General features: G+C 49.4%; 1 protein-coding gene across 1 annotated transcript in view; it reads right to left on the minus strand.

The window, feature by feature from the left end:
• MCM3AP (minichromosome maintenance complex component 3 associated protein) overlaps positions 1-19414 on the minus strand; it is an 888504-nt gene that overhangs the window by 606635 nt on the left and 262455 nt on the right. The window lies entirely within an intron of this gene.

Consider the following 19414-nt stretch of genomic DNA (forward strand, 5'->3'; position numbering starts at 1 on the left):
CACTGACCGCCTAAACTCATTAGTGACAGATACCTGAAGAGAACCCACTCAACATCTAACAAATGAAGAGTCTTAAAATCTTCTCTACGGAAGGAAGGTAGGAGCAGCACTTGATACACATGAAAGGAAGAGACTACCTTAGAAATAAAGGAAGGAACTGCCCAAAAGAAACACACTCCTCTGTGAACCACAGAACAGGGACCTCTGCAAGAAAAAGTATACAATTCAGAAATTCAGCAGTCAAAAAAAACAGCCTACAAAAAACTTGTCTTAAGAATAAGGTATTTTAATATTGCTCTCTTAAGAGGCTCAGGTCTTTTAATATTGCTCTCTTAAGAGGCTCAGAGAGAGGAAATCCCAAAACCTTAAGAACTAAGTTTAAGTTCCACTCAGGACAAACTCAGGCTACCCTTCTAAGGAACCAAACTACACAAAGATGCTATGCTATCTGCACTTTCAAAGAACCAAGAGAGAAACTTCTGAAAAGACCATCCTACTACTACTACTTATCATTTCTATAGCGCTACTAGACATACGCAGCGCTGTACACTTGAACATGAAGAGACAGAGCTTACAAAAATTATCGGCCTCTACACAAGTAGTCTCTTCTTTTATTGAAAGAGTAGCTGATTTATCTTGAGGCATAAAAGATCTGCAAACCAATGCGCCTCCTGGCCATTCTGGAGCTACTAGAATGAACGGTCTGGGACAACATCTGATCCTTTGAAGAACTTGACCTATCATCCGAATAGGCAAAAACAGAGACACAGACAAGGTTATAGAAGTGCATCTCGACCAGTGGTGTGCTGGAGCAGGCTCGCAAGAGCCGGTTGTAAAGTTTTTAAGAATTTTGGGAGCTGGTTGTTAAAGAAGGCCCTCCATGGCTACTTTAACAACTGGCTCCCAAAATGTGGGCTTGGGCCCCCTGCTGAATTCTCTTTTACTTTGCTGGTGGGGATGCTGAGCCCTGCCAGCCAAGTAAATAGACTGCTGCTGCTCCCAGCTCCTTGTTTCCAGCTCTGAGCAGAAGGCTGGGACTTCAACAGCATGTGTGAGAAGTTTCAGCATGCTGCTCAGAGCAAGACGTTGGGAGTGGTGGCAGTCTATTTATTGGTTGCCAGCAAAGGTATGCCTAGAGTGCCCGCACGAAGGGAGGGAGGAGAGAGAGGCAAGTGTTGCTCCCTCCCCCCCAGCCACCCCTGGCCCTTCCAACTGCAGAGCTGGCTACGTCCGGAGAAAGAGCCTGTTGTTAAAAATTTACCAGCACACCCCTGAACTCGACCTTTGGACTTTATCTCTTTCCTGCTGCTGCAATAAAGTGGCACCTTGACACTGACTCTTCTTGTCTTAAGATCCATCTATGGCTTACCCCAGTATAATCTTATCAAAAGAAATGCCTCTTGAAAATTCCTATTCTCCAGGATCTAAGGTCTGATTAAGAAAATCCATGAGTGTTTTGAACTCCAGCAATATGCACTGCCAATAGATTCAGAAGGTTGCATTCTGACCAAGACAGCAACAGCTCTGCTTCCTTTTCAACAGCTACACTTCTGGTTCCTATGTGTTTGGTTATGTAGGCAACTGCTCTTACATTGTAGGAGAACACTCTGACTACCCTGTTCTTCACAATCTGGAAAAAAAAATCTGAGTGGGGGGTCACGTGGTGTCATGATCGGAGCCAGACGCGGGTGAAAGCTGCTCCGTTCCTCGGGGTTCCCTGCTCCCTGAATATCGCACTCAAACTGAAAATTTTCAAACTTGGCGGCAGTGGTGCAGTGGGGGAAGAACAGGAAGATCGAGATTAATTCCCGGAGGGGGAAATGGCAGCGAAATCTTCCCCAAAAGAAAAGGCACGGGGAAAAGAGAAAATGGCGGCGCCATCCAGCCCGGCATGCTCCTCGATTTCATCTGCCTGGGTAGCGGAAATAACAGCCAAAATGTCGGCGGTATTTGAGGAATCGTTGGAAAGACGATTAGCACCCATAGACCTGAAATTGGAGACTCTAAGTGGTCAGTTTGGCGAATTTACCAAGGACTTGGTGAGCTGTCAGGAGCGAGTGAATGCGGTGGAAGATTACGCTACAAAATTGGAAGGAGGGCACGAACAGCTAAAGAAAAAAGTAGCAGACCTAGAAGCGAAGGTGGAAGACCTCGAGAACCACTCGAGGAGAAATAACTTGCGGTTGGTTGGTTTACCCGAAGAGCTGGAGGATAGAGATTTAATATCCTTTTTAGAAAAGTGGATACCTAAAGAGCTGGCCCTGGATGGGGAACATGAGGCCCTACAGATAGAGAGAGCACATAGAGTGGGTCCACGTGGCATGAGATCAGAGGCTAGGCCTCGAGTGGTTATCCTTCGGCTGCTGAATTTTCATCAGAAGCAGGTGAGGTCGGGGAAAACGCTACTATATCAATCAAAAAAAATACTGTGCTTTCAAGAGTATTCGGCTGGAGTGGCAGCACAACGCAAGCTGTTTGCACCGATGTGCTCACAGCTATTTAAGATGAAGGTGCGGTTCACTTTGGTATACCCAGCAGTACTGAGAGTGGCCTGGAATGGGACAACACGAATTATGCATTCAGTGGAAGAAGCCATTTGGAGCAGCTGGGCAGCAGTGGAAATGCAACATGAATAGGACTTGTGGGACGATATGACTGAGGAGTAAAAGGTGCAGCTGAGAATTATCGATGCAAGTCTACAGTAGGGGTCTGGGAGAATAAATGAAGAGACATGATTGTTTTGGTGTAAGTGGGGTTTCGTGTGAGTGCTGGTTGGTGTTCCGCTGGTGTGTTAAAAGTGGGTGCTGGGAATTGGTTAATGGACCGTTTACAGTTAACGGGGGGGGGGGGGGGGGGGGGGGGGGAACTCGGAGAGGCACTAGATGTGACGTTCCAGATGTGCGTTCTGGAACAAGGGAAAGGGAGGAGAGGGGGTGGAGTGGGAGTCATGGGGTGGGGATGGTGGGGTGGGTGGGGGGTAGTTATTTGATATGCTGGAGGGTTGAAAGTGGTGAGTGGAGAAGAGTGGAAATCTGGAGTGGGGCTAGAGAGAGGTGGAGTTTGAACGGGAAGGGGTGGAGGCTGGGCTACCTCTTTCCAAATACACAGAGAGGATGTTTTCATATGATTTTCTGGTGCCTTTGGATTCCACCGTGAGGGTGGTCACATGGAATGTGGGTGGAATAAATTTGCCCACTAAGCGTACAAAAATATTACAGCATTTACACAGGAACCGCATTGATATTGCATTTTTACAGGAGACCCATTTGGACGCTGGAGAACATAGTAAGCTAAAAACTTGGTGGGTAGGAGAATGTAGGGCTGCGGATGCCCTACATAAAAAGGGGGGAGTAGCCATCTTATGTAAGAAGGGGACTGTTGACAGCTATCGGGTGTTACGTGTAGACCCAGGGGGGATATAATGGTGGAAGTAACAATAAAAGGACACCCCTTTTTGTTACGTAACATATATGCCCCCAATCATTACGACAAACAATTCTATAAACCTATAATGAGCTTTTTATTACAACAAAGGAATTTGGCGTGGGTGGTGGGGGGAGATTTCAACGCAGTGTGGGACCCAGAGATGGATAGTACGGGGCGTAGGGCTTCCGAGGCATATAGAGAAAATAGAGGTCTCAGGCAGATTGGTCGTGTGTTTGATTTGGTGGATAGTTGGAGAGCTCTACATCCTACTGAGGACTATACTCACCTTTCAAGAGCGCACTCCTCCCAGGCAAGGATTGACTATATTTTAATTTCAAGGGGGGAATTCGGGAGGGTGGAGAAAGTGGCGATGGGACCATATGTGATATCGGATCATGCTTGGGTGCTAATGGAGTGGACTGTAGGCCTGGGAGATAAAAGAACCAAAAGTTGGCAATTCCCAATTGAATTATATAAGGACGTAAAATTCAGAGAACACATAATTGACTATTGGCATCAGTATGTGAGTAATAATGCTGAGCATGTGAGCGACCCGATTCTGTATTGGGAGGCTGCGAAGGCAGTACTTAGAGGGGATATAGTGAATGATACATACCTGTAGCAGGTGTTCTCCGAGGACAGCAGGCTGATTGTTCTCACGACTGGGTGACGTCCGCGGCAGCCCCCACCAAACGGAAGAAGCTTCGCGGGCGGTCCGCACGCAGGGCACGCCCACCACGCATGCGCGGCCGTCTTCCCGCCCGTGCGCGACCGTTCCCACCAGTTGAATGACAAGCCAAAACTAATGAAAACGCAACTCCAAAGGGGAGGAGGGAGGGTAGGTGAGAACAATCAGCCTGCTGTCCTCGGAGAACACCTGCTACAGGTATATATCATTCGCTTTCTCCGAGGACAAGCAGGCTGCTTGTTCTCACGACTGGGGTATCCCTAGCTCTCAGGCTCACTCAAAACAAGAACCCAGGTCAATTGAACCTCGCAACGGCGAGGATACAACAGAAAATTGACCTACGAAGAACAACTAACTGAGAGTGCAGCCTGACCAGAATAAATGCGGGTCCTGGAGGGTGGAGTTGGATTTACACCCCAAACAGATTCTGCAGCACCGACTGCCCGAACCGACTGTCGCGTAGGGTATCCTGCTGGAGGCAGTAATGTGATGTGAATGTGTGGACAGATGACCACGTCGCAGCCTTGCAAATCTCTTCAATAGTGGCTGACTTCAAGTGGGCCACTGACGCTGCCATGGCTCTAACACTATGAGCCGTGACATGACCCTCAAGAGCCAGCCCAGCCTGGGCGTAAGTGAAGGAAATGCAATCTGCTAGCCAATTGGAGATGGTGCGTTTCCCGACAGCGACCCCTAGCCTGTTAGGGTCGAAAGAAACAAACAATTGGGCGGACTGTCTGTGGGGCTGTGTCCGCTCCAAGTAGAAGGCCAATGCTCTCTTGCAGTCCAATGTGTGCAACTGACGTTCAGCAGGGCGGGTATGAGGCCTGGGGAAGAATGTTGGCAAGACAATTGACTGGTTAAGATGGAACTCCGACACCACCTTCGGCAGGAACTTTGGGTGGGTGTGGAGCACTACTCTGTTGTGATGAAATTTGGTATATGGAGCATGAGCTACCAGGGCTTGAAGCTCACTGACCCTACGAGCTGAAGTAACTGCCACCAAGAAAATGACCTTCCAGGTCAAGTACCTCAGATGGCAGGTATTCAGTGGCTCAAAAGGAGGTTTCATCAGCTGGGTGAGGACGACGTTGAGATCACATGACACTGTAGGAGGCTTGATAGGGGGCTTTGACAAAAGCAAGCCTCTCATGAATCGAACGACTAAAGGCTCTCCAGAGATGGCTTTACCTTCCACACGATAATGGTAAGCACTAATCGTACTAAGGTGATTCCTTACTGAGTTGGTCTTGAGGCCAGACTCTGATAAGTGCAGAAGGTATTCAAGCAGGTTCTGTGCAGGGCAAGAACGAGGTTCTAGGGCCTTGCTCTCACACCAAACGACAAACCTCCTCCACTTGAAAAAGTAACTCTTTTTAGTGGAATCCTTCCTAGAGGCAAGCAAGACACGGGAGACACCCTCAGACAGACCCAACGCAGTGAAGTCTACGACCTCAACATCCAGGCCGTGAGAGCCAGGGACTGAAGGTTGGGGTGCAGCAACGCTCCGTCGTTCTGCGAAATGAGAGTCGGAAAACACTCCAATCTCCACGGTTCTTCGGAGGACAACTCCAGAAGAAGAGGGAACCAGAACTGACGGGGCCAAAAGGGCGCTATCAGAATCATGGTGCCGTGGTCTTACTTGAGCTTCAGTAAGGTCTTCCCCACCAAAGGTATGGGAGGATAAGCATACAGGAGGCCGGTCCCCCAATGAAGGAGAAAGGCGTCCGACGCTAGCCTGCCGTGTGCCTGAAGTCTGGAACAGAACAGAGGCAGCTTGTGGTTGGTCTGAGAGGCGAAAAGGTCCACCGAGGGGGTGCCCCACTCTCGGAAGATCTTGCGAACCACTCTGGAATGAAGCGACCACTCGTGCGGTTGCATGACTCTGCTCAGCCTGTCGGCCAGACTGTTGTTTACACCTGCCAGGTATGTGGCTTGGAGGAGCATGCCGAACTGGCAAGCCCAACGCCACATCCCGACGGCTTCCTGACACAAGGGGCGAGATCCGGTGCCCCCCTGCTTGTTGGTGTAATACATTGCAACCTGATTGTCTGTCCGAATTTGGATAATTTGGCAGGACAGCCGATCTCTGAAAGCCTTCAGTGCGTTCCAGATCGCTCGGAGCTCCAGGAGGTTGATCTGAAGATCCTTTTCCTGGAGGGACCACAGACCCTGGGTGTGAAGCCCATCGACATGAGCTCCCCACCCCAGGCGAGATGCATCCGTCGTCAGCACTTTCGTGGGCTGCGGAATTTGGAATGGACGTCCCAGGGTCAAATTGGTCCGGATGGTCCACCAGAGCAGTGAAGTGCAGCAACTGGTGGAGAGGCGGATGACATCTTCTAGATTCCCGGTGGCCTGAAACCACTGGGAAGCTAGGGTCCATTGAGCAGATCTCATGTGAAGACGAGCCATGGGAGTCACATGAAGTGTGGAGGCCATATGACCCAGAAGTCTCAACATCTGCCGAGCTGTGACCTGCTGAGACGCTCTGGTCTGCGAAGCCAGGGACAGGAGGTTGTTGGCCCTCGCTTCGGGAAGGAAGGCCTGAGCCGTCTGGGTATTCAGCACAGCTCCTATGATTTCCAGAGACTGAGTTGGCTGGAGATGGGACTTTGGGTAATTTATCACAAATCCCAGCAGCTCCAGAAGTTGAATAGTGCACTGCATAGACCGGAGGGCTCCTGCCTCCGAGGTGCTCTTGACCAGCCAATCGTCGAGATATGGGAACACGTGCACTCCCAGCTTGCGTAGGTAGGCCTCTACCACCACGAGACACTTTGTAAACACTCGTGGGGCAGAGGCGAGCCCAAAGGGCAGCACACAATACTGAAAGTGCCGTGCGCCCAGGCGGTATCTGAGATACTGTCTGTGAGCTGGCAGTATCGGGATGTGAGTGTATGCGTCCTTTAAATCCAGGGAACATAGCCAATCGTTTTTCTGAATCATTGGCAGAAGGGTGCCCAAGGAAAGCATCCTGAACTTTTCTTTGACCAGGAATTTGTTCAGGCCTCTCAGGTCTAGGATGGGACGCATCCCCCCTGTTTTCTTTTCCACAAGGAAGTACCTGGAATAGAATCCCTGCCCTTCTTGCCCGGGTGGTACGGGCTCGACCGCATTGGCGCTGAGAAGGGCGGAGAGTTCCTCTGCAAGTACCTGCTTGTGATGGGAGCTGAAGGATTGAGCTCACGGAGGATAATTTGGTGGCAGGGAGGCCAAATTCAGGGCGTATCCGCACCGCACTATTTGGAGAACTCACTGGTCGGAGGTTATGAGAGGCCACCTTTGGTGAAAAAATTTTAACCTCCCTCCGAGCGGCAGATCGTCCGGTACGGACACTTTGAGGGCGGCTATGTTCCCGTGGATCCAGTCAAAAGCCCGTCCCCGGCTTTTGCTGTGGAGGCGCAGGGGGCTGCTTAGGCGCACGCTGTTGACGAGAACGAGCGCGCTGGGGCTGTCCCTGTGCCTGACGAGGCCTTCGGGCCGGCTGGATGTACCTACGCTTTGCAAAAGAATAGGGCACAGCCTGCCGGGCCCGGGAAAAACGTCCACCTGCTGAGGTGGATGCTGAAGGCGCCCGGTGGGAGAGCTTGTCGAGGGCGGTTTCCCGCTGATGCAGTTGGTCCACCAGCTGCTCGACCTTCTCGCCAAAAATATTATCCCCCCCGGTAAGGGACGTCGGCCAGTCTCTGCTGGGTGCGGTTGTCCAGGTCAGAGGCACGCAGCCATGAGAGCCTGCGCATCACTATACCTTGGGCCGCAGCACGAGATGCCACGTCACAGGTGTCATAGATACCCCTGGACAGGAACTTTCTGCACGCCTTCCAGCTGCCTGACCACCTCCTGATAAGGCCTGGACTGCTCCGGCGGGAGCTTATCGACCAGGTCCGCCAGCTGCTTCACATTGTTCCGCATGTGGATGCTCGTATAGAGCTGGTATGACTGGATGCGGGTCACGAGCATGGAGGATTGGTAGGCCTTCCTCCCAAACGAGTCCAGAGTGCGAGACTCCCGCCCCGGGGGCGCCGAGGCGGTATCCCTCGAACTCCGTGCCCTCTTGAGAGCAGAATCCACGACCGCCGAGTCATGGGGCAATTGGGGCCGCATTAACTCTGGGTCCGAGTGGATTCTGTACTGGGACTCTGCTTTCTTGGGAATGATGGGATTAGATAATGGTCTCATCCAGTTCCGAAGCAGTGTCTCTTTGAGGACATTGTGCAACGGCACCGTGGAGGACTCTCTAGGTGGTGATGGATAGTCGAGGACCTCGAGCATCTCAGCCCTCGGCTCATCCACAGAGACCACGGGGAAGGGAATGCAAATGGACATGTCCCTTACAAAGGAGGCAAAGGAGAGGCTCTCAGGAGGCGAGAGCTTCCTCTCTGGTGAAGGCGTGGGGTCAGAGGGGAGGCCCGCAGACTCCTCTGAGGAGAAATATCTGGGGTCCTCCTCTTCCCCCCACGAGGCCTCTTCCTCGGTATCGGACATGAGCTCATGTAGCTGAGTCCTTAACCGGGCCCGGCTCGACGTCGAGGCACCAAGGCCTCGGTGTCCTCGAGCGGTGGACTCCTGCACCGGCGGGGACGAAGCTCCCTCCATCGACGTCGACGGGGACTCCACCTGCGTGGCGGTCGAGACCGGCGCCGCAAGCGGCGGCGGTGTCGAAGGCCTCGGCACCGGGCTAGAGCTCGCCGGCGCCACAGTCAACGGCGCCGAGGGCGCAAGCACCCCCGGCGCCGGCACAGCCTGGCGCATCAGCCCTTCCAGGATCCCCGGAAGGATGGCTCGGAGGCACTCGTCCAGGCCCGCTGCCGGGAAAGACGGAGGGGCCGGTAGAGGCGTCGGTGCCAGAAGCTGCTCGGGTCCAGGAGACTGCACCGAAGTGCTGGGACCCTGACGTGTCGGTACCTTCACTACCGAGGGGGACCTTTCCTCTCGACGCGGACGTTTCGGCGTCGACTCCTCTCCGGTACCGAGAGCCGGATGCACGGAGGGCGACCGATGACGGTGCTTTTTAGATTTCTTGCGGCGCCCGTCATCGGAGCCAGGTGGCATGGAGGAGGAGGAGGTCGATCCCCCTCAGTCCCGAGGAACCGGGTCAGACAGGGTTCGGTCCCGAGGGCCATGGGCCGAGGGAGTGACCGGGGCCGATTGCCCACGCGGCCTCTCACCCCTACCCTCGCCGGAGGGCCGACGGGACCTGTGCTCCTGGGGTCGATGCCATCGGTGCCGATTTCTCGGGCATCGATACCGGTACCGAAGAACCGGCCGTCGATACCGATGCCATCGAGGTCGACGTCGAGGGGCCGGCGCAAGTTCCAAAAAGACGGTCCCGCAGAACTTGCCTCGCAACCTGAGTCCGTTTCCGGAGACCAAAACACAGAGAACACGACTTGATATTGTGCTCCGGCCCGAGGCACTGGAGGCACCAAGCGTGGGTGTCGGTCTGCGAGATCGGCCGGCCGCACCGACCACACTTCTTAAATCCACTCGGGACCTTCGAGGACATCGACGGAAAAATCGCGTCGGCGAAGTTAAAGTCGTCGATGGTGGCGGTAATCACACCTCGAAAAAGTAATCGACCGCACAGCCACAAGGCCGCAGCGCGACGCCCCCGCTCAAAACGAGGGAAAATTAGAGCGCGTGCTCTCTCTTTTTTTTTTTGTAGAAAAGAAAATCGGAGCGCGCGGCAATCAACAACAAACGAAAAATAAACAAAATTCGCGTAAACGCGACGGTTTTCCGGGGCTGACTAAGAGAGAGCGGCAGTAGCACGACTCTCTCCAGGCGCGGAAAAGGACTGGCGGGAACGGTCGCGCACGGGCGGGAAGACGGCCGCGCATGCGCAGTGGGCGTGCCCTGCGTGCGGACCGCCCGCGAAGCTTCTTCCGGTTGGTGGGGGCTGCCGCGGACGTCACCCAGTCATGAGAACAAGCAGCCTGCTTGTCCTCGGAGAAAGCAACAATACCTGAGGAAGTCTCATATGAGCATAAGCCCATGGAACCAGATCAGTGGATGCCTCCACTGATCCAAGGAGCTGTATATACTCCCATGTTCGGAAAACTGTCACAGAAAAAAAGAGAAATGACCTGTGTGTAGCTTTAGCATTCTGTTCTTTGGAAGAAAAAACATGCCCAGCTTGGTATTGAACTTTCCTCCCAGATATTACTGAGATGGAACTAGATTGTTCTTGGAAAAATTGATAATCCAACCTAATGAATGCAGGAATTACAAAACCTCAGATGTTATATCTTTGCTCTCCTGTTGAGACCCAAAAACAAGATCGGTGAAAATTCCCAAAATTGCTGGATATGTATCTTTTCGAGGCCCTAGATGAAGGTCTAGAAAAAGCTTGTCAAAAAGGTCTAGGCTTTTCAGGGTACAACTACTGCTTATCATTTCTATAGCGCAACTAGACATACACAGTGCTATACACAAAGCACGAGACAATCCATGCTCGACAGTTTATAATCTAATCACGACAGTTAAACATGACAAATAAGGGATTAGAGAGTTATTTATTATGGGCATAATTAAAACAAACATGGGTACTGAACAGGTGAGTAAAGGGTTAAGAATTCCAGATCATTTATAAATGATTTGGAAATCAAAAGGTGAGGTGATTAACTTTGCAGATGAGACAAAACTATTCAAGGTTGTTAAAAAAGCATGAGGACTGTCAAAAATTGCAAGAAGACCTTAGGAAATTGGAAGACTAGTCTCTAAATGGCAGATTAAATTTAATGTGGACAAGTGCAAAGTGATGCACATTGGGAAGAATAATCCGAATCAGTTACCTGATGCTAGGGTCCACCCTAAGAGCACCAAAGAAAAAGATCTAGGTGTCATTGTAGACAATATGCTGAAATCTTCTGCCCAGTGTGTTGCAGCAGCCAAAAAAGCAAACAGGATGCTAGAAATTATTAGGAAGGGATGGTAAATAAGATCAAGAATACTATGCCGCCTCCATATTGCTCCACGGTCCAACATTACCTTGTTACCCTTTAGCAGTATATGTCAAGTAATAAAGAAAACTTGGAAACGATAGTATTGAGTTCAATTCTGGTCGCTGTATCTCAAAAAAGATATGGTGGAATTATAAAAGGTTCAAAAATAGAGCGAATGATAAAAGGGTCCCTCTGATATGAGGAACGACTAAAGAGTTTAGGGCTCTAAAGCTTGGAAAACAGATGTCTGAGGGGAGATATGATTGAGATCTACAAAATCCTGAGTGGTGTAGAACGAGTAGAAATGAATTGATTTTCTGCTCTTTCAAAAAGTACGAAGACTAGGGCACACTCAATGAAGTTACATGGAAATACCTTTAAAACAAATAGGAGGAATTTTTTTTTTCTTAAATTGTTACTCATATTTTTAATGGCTTTACTTCATATTTTATTGTATTTTCCTGGGGGTTTACTCAGCTTCTTGTAATATTGTGAACTGCATGGAACTAATATGGCATTTTATGAGTTAAAAGTATGCACTGTACTGTATGTGGTAACAGCGGTTAGCGTATCTGGGTTTAAAAAAGGTTTGCACAAGTTCCTGGAAGAAACTTCCACAGTCTGCTATTGAGATAGACATGGGGAAGCGACTGCTTACCCTGGGATTGGTAGCATGGAATGTTGCAACTATTTGGATTTCTGCCAGATACTTGTGTTGTGACCTGGATTGGCCACCGTTAGAAACAAGATGGTAAAATATGTCTTACCTAATAATTTTGTTTCCTTTAGACGCAGCAGATGAATCCAGGAACTGATGGGGTTATGTCCGTCTACCAGCAGGTGGAGATAGACATAAATAGAACTGAAGGCAGTGATACCAGATCCTGCATCAGTTAGTATACATCAGTTGTAAGCAGTTAAAATAGGCCAACTACAAGAAACAACCAGAACTCAGAAACCACCCTCACAACAAAAAATTGAGAACCAAATAATGTAACCAGGAACGTCATCTGTCCTTTCATCCAACTGTAGTCTGTACAATGGTACTGTCCCTGTCTGAATCTGCATCAGAGAAAACACTTAGAAAACATCAAAAACGCGCAGCAGAGAGAAACTAGTCGGCTAAGAAGGCAGGATTCTGGATTCATCTGCTGCAGCTAAAGGAAAGAAAATTATCAGGTAAGACATAACTTTACTTTCCATATCACCTGCAGTAGATGAATCCAGGAACTGGTGGGAAGCATACCCTATGTAGGGCGGGAAGTCAACGACCCCACGCCAACACTTCCGCCCTGAAACACACATCTTCCCTGTGACCACATCCAATCTGTAGTGTTTGGCGAAAGAATGCTGGGAAGCCCAAGTAGCTGCGTGATAAATTTTGTTCAATGGTAGAATAGAAGTTTCTGCCCATGAAGTTGCCTGTGCTTCAGTGGAATGAGCTCTTAGTGCTGCAGGCAGGTTCCGTCCATGCAAATCGATGCCAGAAAGTGAGACCCAGCGCGCTGATCACACCACGCCGAAAAGGTTTTCCACACCCGAGCATAATCAGATGAATTAGACCGACTCAATGGCCTCCTTAATCCAATGCGCAATAGAAGCCTTGGATGTGGCCTCACCCCTCTGTGCCCCAGAAAGGAGCATAATAAGGTGATCAGAACGGCAAAATTCATTAGAGACTTGCAAATACCGCAGAAGCACCCTCTGCACATCCAACAGACGAAGAAACACGAATTCCCCCGGATAGTCCTCCTCACAAAATGAAGGGAGAAAGAGTCTGACTGACACCACCTTCGGCAAAAAGGAAGGAACCGTCCGAATAGAAAATTCGGCTTCAGAAAACTGTAGAAAAGGATCCTGGCAAGACAAAGCCTGAACTTCCGAAATCCGTTGAGCAGACGCAATGGCTACCAAAACACCATCTTAAAAGTAAGATCTTTTTCTGAAGCCTTGCATAAGGGCTCAATTGGTGGTGCCTGAAGAGCTCGGAGCACCAGATTTAAACGCCAAGAAAGGCATGGCCGCCAAACAGGCAGAGAAAGGTGAAGGGCCCACCGCAGAAAACAAACCACATCCGGGTGAGCCGTCAGAGACGAGCCAGCTACTCATCCCGTAAAACGCAGGAGGGCAGCTACCTGAACCCGGAGAATTATAGATGAATTCCTTTTGAAGTCCGTCCTACAGGAAGGCCAAGATCAAAGAAATCGATGCCAGAAAGTGAGACCCAGCGCGCTGATCACACCACGCCGAAAAGGTTTTCCACACCCGAGCATAATCAGATGAATTAGACCGTTTCTGAGCCTGTAAATGAGTGGCAATAACCAGTGCCGGACAGGGTATTCGAGGCTGACGAGTCGGAGAAACTTAATAACATCTCTGTAAAACTTGGAGGATGTAATGGGGCAGTTCTGCAAACCAAAGAGTAGCAAATCTCCTGGGCCGGATGGCATTCATCCCAGGGTACTGATGGAACTAAAAAAAAATGAGCTTGCGGAGCTACTGTTGTTGATATGTAATTTATCCTTAAAATCGAGCGTGGTACCGGAAGATTGGAGGGTCGCTAATATAACGCCAATTTTTAAGAACGGTTCCAGGGGAGATCCGTGGAATTATAGACCGGTGAGTCTGATGTCGGTGCCCGGCAAAATGGTAGAGATTATCATTAAGAACAAAACAACAGAGCCAATTCTAAAGCATGGACTGATGAGACAAAGTCAGCATGGATTTAGTGAAGGGAAGTCTTGCCTCACCAATCTACTGCATTTCTTTGAAGGGGTAAACAAACATGTCGACAAAGGTAAGCCGGTGGATATTGTGTATCTGGATTTTCAGAAAGCGTTTGACAAAGTCCCTCATGAAAGGCTCCAGTGGAGTGGAGAAGTGGCCTAGTGGTTAGGGTGGTGGACTTTGGTCCTGGGGAACTGAGAAACTGAGTTCGATTCCCGGCACAGGCAGCTCCTTGTGACTCTGGGCAAGTCACTTAACCCTCCATTGCCTACCGCATTGAGCCTGCCATGAGTGGGAAAGCACGGGGTACAAATGTAACAAAAAATAAAAAATAAAAATTAGAGAGTCATGGGATCGGAGGTAGTGTATTGTTATGGATTAAAAACTGGTTGAATGACAAGAAACAGAGAGTAGGGTTAAATGGTCACTATTCGCAAAGGAGAAGGGTAGTTAGTGGGGTCCCTCAGGGTTCTGTGCTGGGACCGTTGCTTTTTAATATTTTCATAAATGACCTGGAGGCGGGGGGTAACTAGCGAGGTTATCAAATTTGCTGATGACACAAAGTTGTTCAAGGTCATCAAATCGCGGGAAGATTGTGAAAAGTTGCAGAAAGACCTTGCGAGACTAGGAGACTGGGCGTCTAAATGGCAAATGACGTTTAATGTGAGCAACTGCAAAAGTGATGCACGTGGGAAAGAGGAACCAAAACTATAGCTACGTCATGCAAGGTTCAGCGTTAGGAGTCACGGAACGAGAAAGGGACCTGGGAGTCATCATTGATGATATGTTGAAATCTTCTGCTCAATGTGCTGCTGCGGTTAAGAAAGCAAATAGAATGTTAGGTATTATTAGGAAAGGGATGGAAAACAAAAATGAGGTTATTGTAATGCCACTGTATCGGTCCATGGTGCGACTGCACCTAGAGTATTGTGTTCAAGTCTGGTCACCGCACCTCAAAAAAGATATAGTGGAATTAGAAAAGGTGCAGAGAAGGGCGACGAAGATGATTAAGGGGATGGGATGACTTTCCTATGAGGAAAGGCTAAAGTGGCTGGGGCTGTTCAGCTTGGAGAAAAGGCGGCTGAGGGGTGATATGATAGAGGTATATAAAATAAAGAGTGGAGTGGAACAGATAGATGTGGAGCGTCTGTTTACCCTTTTTACCCTTGAATGACTGCCTGATGATATTCGAACAGGGGGCCTATCACAGAGTTTTGCATCATTTTGTAGAACTCTCCTGAGTATCCATCCCACCCAGGTGCCGAAAAGGATTTTAGACCTTTGATCGCCCCCTGTAGCTCTTTGGGCTGTAACGGGGAATCCATTAATGCCACATCTGACTCCCCTAATTTCGGCATTTGGGCTTTTAAAAACAGCTCTCTCCTCTCCCTCTCTCCTCTCAACTGTCCCGGCGCATATAATTTTGTAAAGTGCTCCTGTAAGATCTTGCATATCTCATCCGATCTATTGGTCAGATCCCCCTTTTTCTTTCATCGCTGGAATTGTGCGATTACCTCCCTTTCTCTGGACTAGTCTAGCTAGTAGGCCCCCCGCCCTATTTCCAAATCTGTGAAACCTGTACTTTTGAAAGGTCTGGTTTCGAAGCATTCGTTCATGCAACAAGTTAACTGCCGCCTGTATAGCTAGATAACGGTCTTTGTTCTTTTCTGACGGCTGTGCTATGTGTCGACGCCTTGCCTTCTGCAATTGTCTATTTAAATTAACAAGTCCAAGGGCAGACTTCTTTCATTTTGCAGCTACATACGCAATCAGGTCTCCCCGTAACACTGCTTTCCCTGTGCACCAAAATAGCTGTGGGTTGGATTGGTGTTCTTTGTTATTTTGTGCAAAATCCTCCCACTTTGCCGCTACGAATTTCTGAAATGCTTTATCCTGAACTAGGTGACTAGGAAATCTCCAACGTCTGGTCGATTGGCATACAAGGGGCATCCAAGGTGAACCAGACGGGACTATGATCGGAGATTAATATCTCCTCTATCTTAGAATCTCTCACGCAGTGGAAGAGGTCCTCTGAAATAAATATATAGTCTATCCTTCCCCACGTTCCGTGAGCTTTCGATCTGTGCGTGTATTCTCGTGTCTTTGCGGGTGATACTAAGATCTGTAACAGAGTGGACACCCCGGAGGGAGTGGAAAACATGAAAAAGGACCTACGGAAGCTAGAAGAATGGTTTAAGGTTTGGTAATTAAAATTCAATGCGAAGAAATGCAAAGTGATGCATTTAGGGAATAGAAATCCACGGGAGACGTATGTGTTAGGCGGTGAGAGTCTGATATGTACGGACGGGGAGAGGGATCTTGGGGTGATAGTATCTGAGGATTTGAAGGCGACGAAACAGTGTGACAAGGCGGTGGCTATAGCTAGAAGGTTGTTAGGCTGTATAGAGAGAGGTGTGACCAGCAGAAGAAAGGGGGTGTTGATGCCCCTGTATAAATCATTGGTGAGGCCCCACCTGGAGTATTGTGTTCAGTTTTGGAGGCCGTATCTTGCTAAGGATGTAAAAAGAATTGAAGCAGTGCAAAGAAAAGCTACGAGAATGGTATGGGATTTGCCTTACAAGACGTATGAGGAGAGACTTGCTGACCTGAGGAAAGGAGAAACAGGGGTGATATGATACAGGCGTTCAAATATTTGAAAGGTATTAATCCGCAAACGAACCTTTTCCGGAGATGGGAAGGCGGTAGAACGAGAGGACATGAAATGAGATTGAAGGGGGCAGCCTCAAGAAAAATGTCAGGAAGTATTTTTTTCAGAGAGAGAGTTGTGGATGCTTGGAATGCCCTCCCGCGGGAGGTGGTGGAAATGAAAACGGTAACGGAATTCAAACATGAGTGGGATAAACATAAAGGAATCCTGTTCAGAAGGAATGGATCCTAAGGAGCTTAGCCGAGATTAGGTGGCAGAGCCAGTGGCGGGAGGCGGGGATGGTGCTGGGCAGACTTATACGGTCTGTGCCAGAGCCGGTGGTTGGAGGCGGGGCTGGTGGTTGGGAGACGGGGATAGTGCTGGGCAGACTTGTACGGTCTGTGCCCTGAAAAGGACAGGTACAAATCAAGGTAAGGTATACACAAAAAGTAGCACATATGAGTTTATCTTGTTGGGCAGACTGGATGGACCGTGCAGGTCTTTTTCTGCCATCATCTACTATGTTACTATGTTATTTTCCAAAAATACTAGGACATGGGGGCAGGCGATCAAGCTGGAGTGCAGTAAGTTTAAAACAAATAAGAGAAAGTTTTTCTTTACTCAGCGCACAATTCGACTCTAGAATTCGTTGCCAGAGAATATGGTTAAGGCAGTTAGCTTAGCAGAGCTTAAGAAAGGTTTGGATGGCTTCCTGAAAGAAAAGGCCATAGAATGACATATTGATTGTTTCTTTTTAGCTCTTTCCTCTTTTATTTTCTGCCTGTCAGCTCAAATTTCACCCTTACTCACCCTTCTTTTCCTCTTTTCAGCTACTTGTCAAATCTCCATCTCTCCCATTCCCCATCTCAGTCCTTCCTTAGCCCTCCATTCCTTTTACCACATTTCTACCCTCTGTGAACACTATCATATAATAACATATAACAACACCTCTTCCTCTTTTCTACTCTATACAACTATGTAATCTTTGCTATACCTCTGTACCCATACATTGTAAGCCGCACTGAACCTGCTATTGAGTGGGAAAGTGCGGAGTATAAATGCTACAAATAAATAAATAAATATTATTAAATGGACATAGGGAAAAATCCACTATTCCTGGGACAAGCAGTACAAAATGCTTTGCTCCGTGGATCTTGTTGGGTGATTGTGACCTGGATGGGCCACTGTCGGAGACAGGGTGCTGGGCTAGATGGACCTTTGGTCTTTCCCACTGTGGCGATGCTTATGTCTTACCCTTCTTCCTCAACTGGTGGGATCTTCCATCTGCACTGGGCCCTGAAGGAGAAGATCCGGAGTCACCGGCAGCCGCAACGGCGGCCCGCCGAGGAGTCGAATCAGATCCACATACCAAGGTCGACGGGCCCAATCTAGCGCCACTAACACCACCAGTCCCCAATGACAAACAATTTGGTACAAGACTCTTCCTATTAGCGGTCATACTACTACTACTACTTAGCATTTCTATAGCGCTGCTAGGGTTACGCAGCGCTGTACAATTTTAAACAAGGGGAAGGACAGTCCCTACTCAAGAGAGCTTACAATCTAAAGGTAGTAAAACTATGTAGTCAGTGTAGGTATCATGAATGGGGAAGGTGATTAGGCGCCAAAAGCAAGGGAGAAGAGATGGGCTTTGAGTAAGGACTTGAAAATGGGCAGGGAGGGCGCATGGGTTCGGGAAGTCTGTTCCAGGCATAAGGTGATGCAAGGCAGAAGGGGCGGAGTCTGGAGTTAGCGGTGGTGGAGAAGGGTACAGATAGGAGTGATTTGTACTGAGAGCGGAGGTTACGGGTGGGGACATACGGGGAAAGGAGGGTGGAGGTCATAGGGGAAAGACAGAGAAACCCCATCTCCGGCCATGGATGCAGCAGGGCATCCAGGCCTGCGGACCTGGGTTGACTTTTCCAGCTGAAGAATTTGGGAACCTTGGCGTTCTGAGGCGTGGCCATAAGATTTATCACCTGCATCCCCCAACATCGACAAATCATACGGAATGCTTCTGAGGACAACTCCTATTCTGCCGCATCCAAAAGAGTCCGACTGAGAAAATCCGCTTGCGTATTGCTCTGGCACGCGATGTGTGCCACTAACAGGCAAAGGACATAAGTCTCCGCCCAAACGCCTCTACAGCTAGAGGTAAACTGCAGGTGCCCCCCTACCGATTGATGTAGGCCACTGCTGTAGTTTTGACTGACAAGACTCAGACCGCCTTGTCCTCCAGCAGATCCTGGAACTCAAGGCTTTCACCACCACTCTCAACACCAAACGATTTATGGGCCAAACCGCCTTGAGCAAAGACCAACTCCCCTGAGCAACTCGATCTAGGCAATGGGCTCCCTACCCCAAGAGATTGACATCTGTCATGACCACCACCCACTGTGGGAGGGCAACGGCATGTCCTTCTGTAAATTGGGCTGTAGGAGCCACCACGCCAAGCTGTTCCTGGCTGTGCCCAACCAAGGCAGACTCCGTTGATAGTACAGGGAAGTCGGCGATCACCTGCTCAACAGGAAGAGCTGGAGGGGACGTATGTGAGCCCTCACCCAGGGTACCACCTCCAAGGTGGCTGCCATGGAACCCAGGAATATAGTCCCAAACACGGGGACAGGGCATGAGAAGCAAGGACTGGACCTGGGAAATCAACTTGATCTGCCAACCATCCGGCAGAAACACTTTCCCTTGCTTCGTGTTGAAACACACAATGAGATATTCCAAGGTCTGAGTCAACAGAAGCTGACTCTTGGCTCTGATGATGACCCAGCCCAAGGATCGAACCAGAATAAACCGGTCGGTGGCTACACGACTTTCCTGAGCTGATGCCACTTGGATCAACCAATTGTCGAGATAGAGATTTACCTGAATCCCTTCCTTCCGCAGAAAGGCCACCACCACCACCACCACGGCCTTTGAGAAAGTGCGCGGGGCAGTGGCCAGCCCAAAAAGAAGAGCTTAAAACTGTTA

Source organism: Microcaecilia unicolor, chromosome 7, assembly GCF_901765095.1.
Source record: "Microcaecilia unicolor chromosome 7, aMicUni1.1, whole genome shotgun sequence".
Lineage (NCBI taxonomy): Eukaryota > Metazoa > Chordata > Amphibia > Gymnophiona > Siphonopidae > Microcaecilia > Microcaecilia unicolor.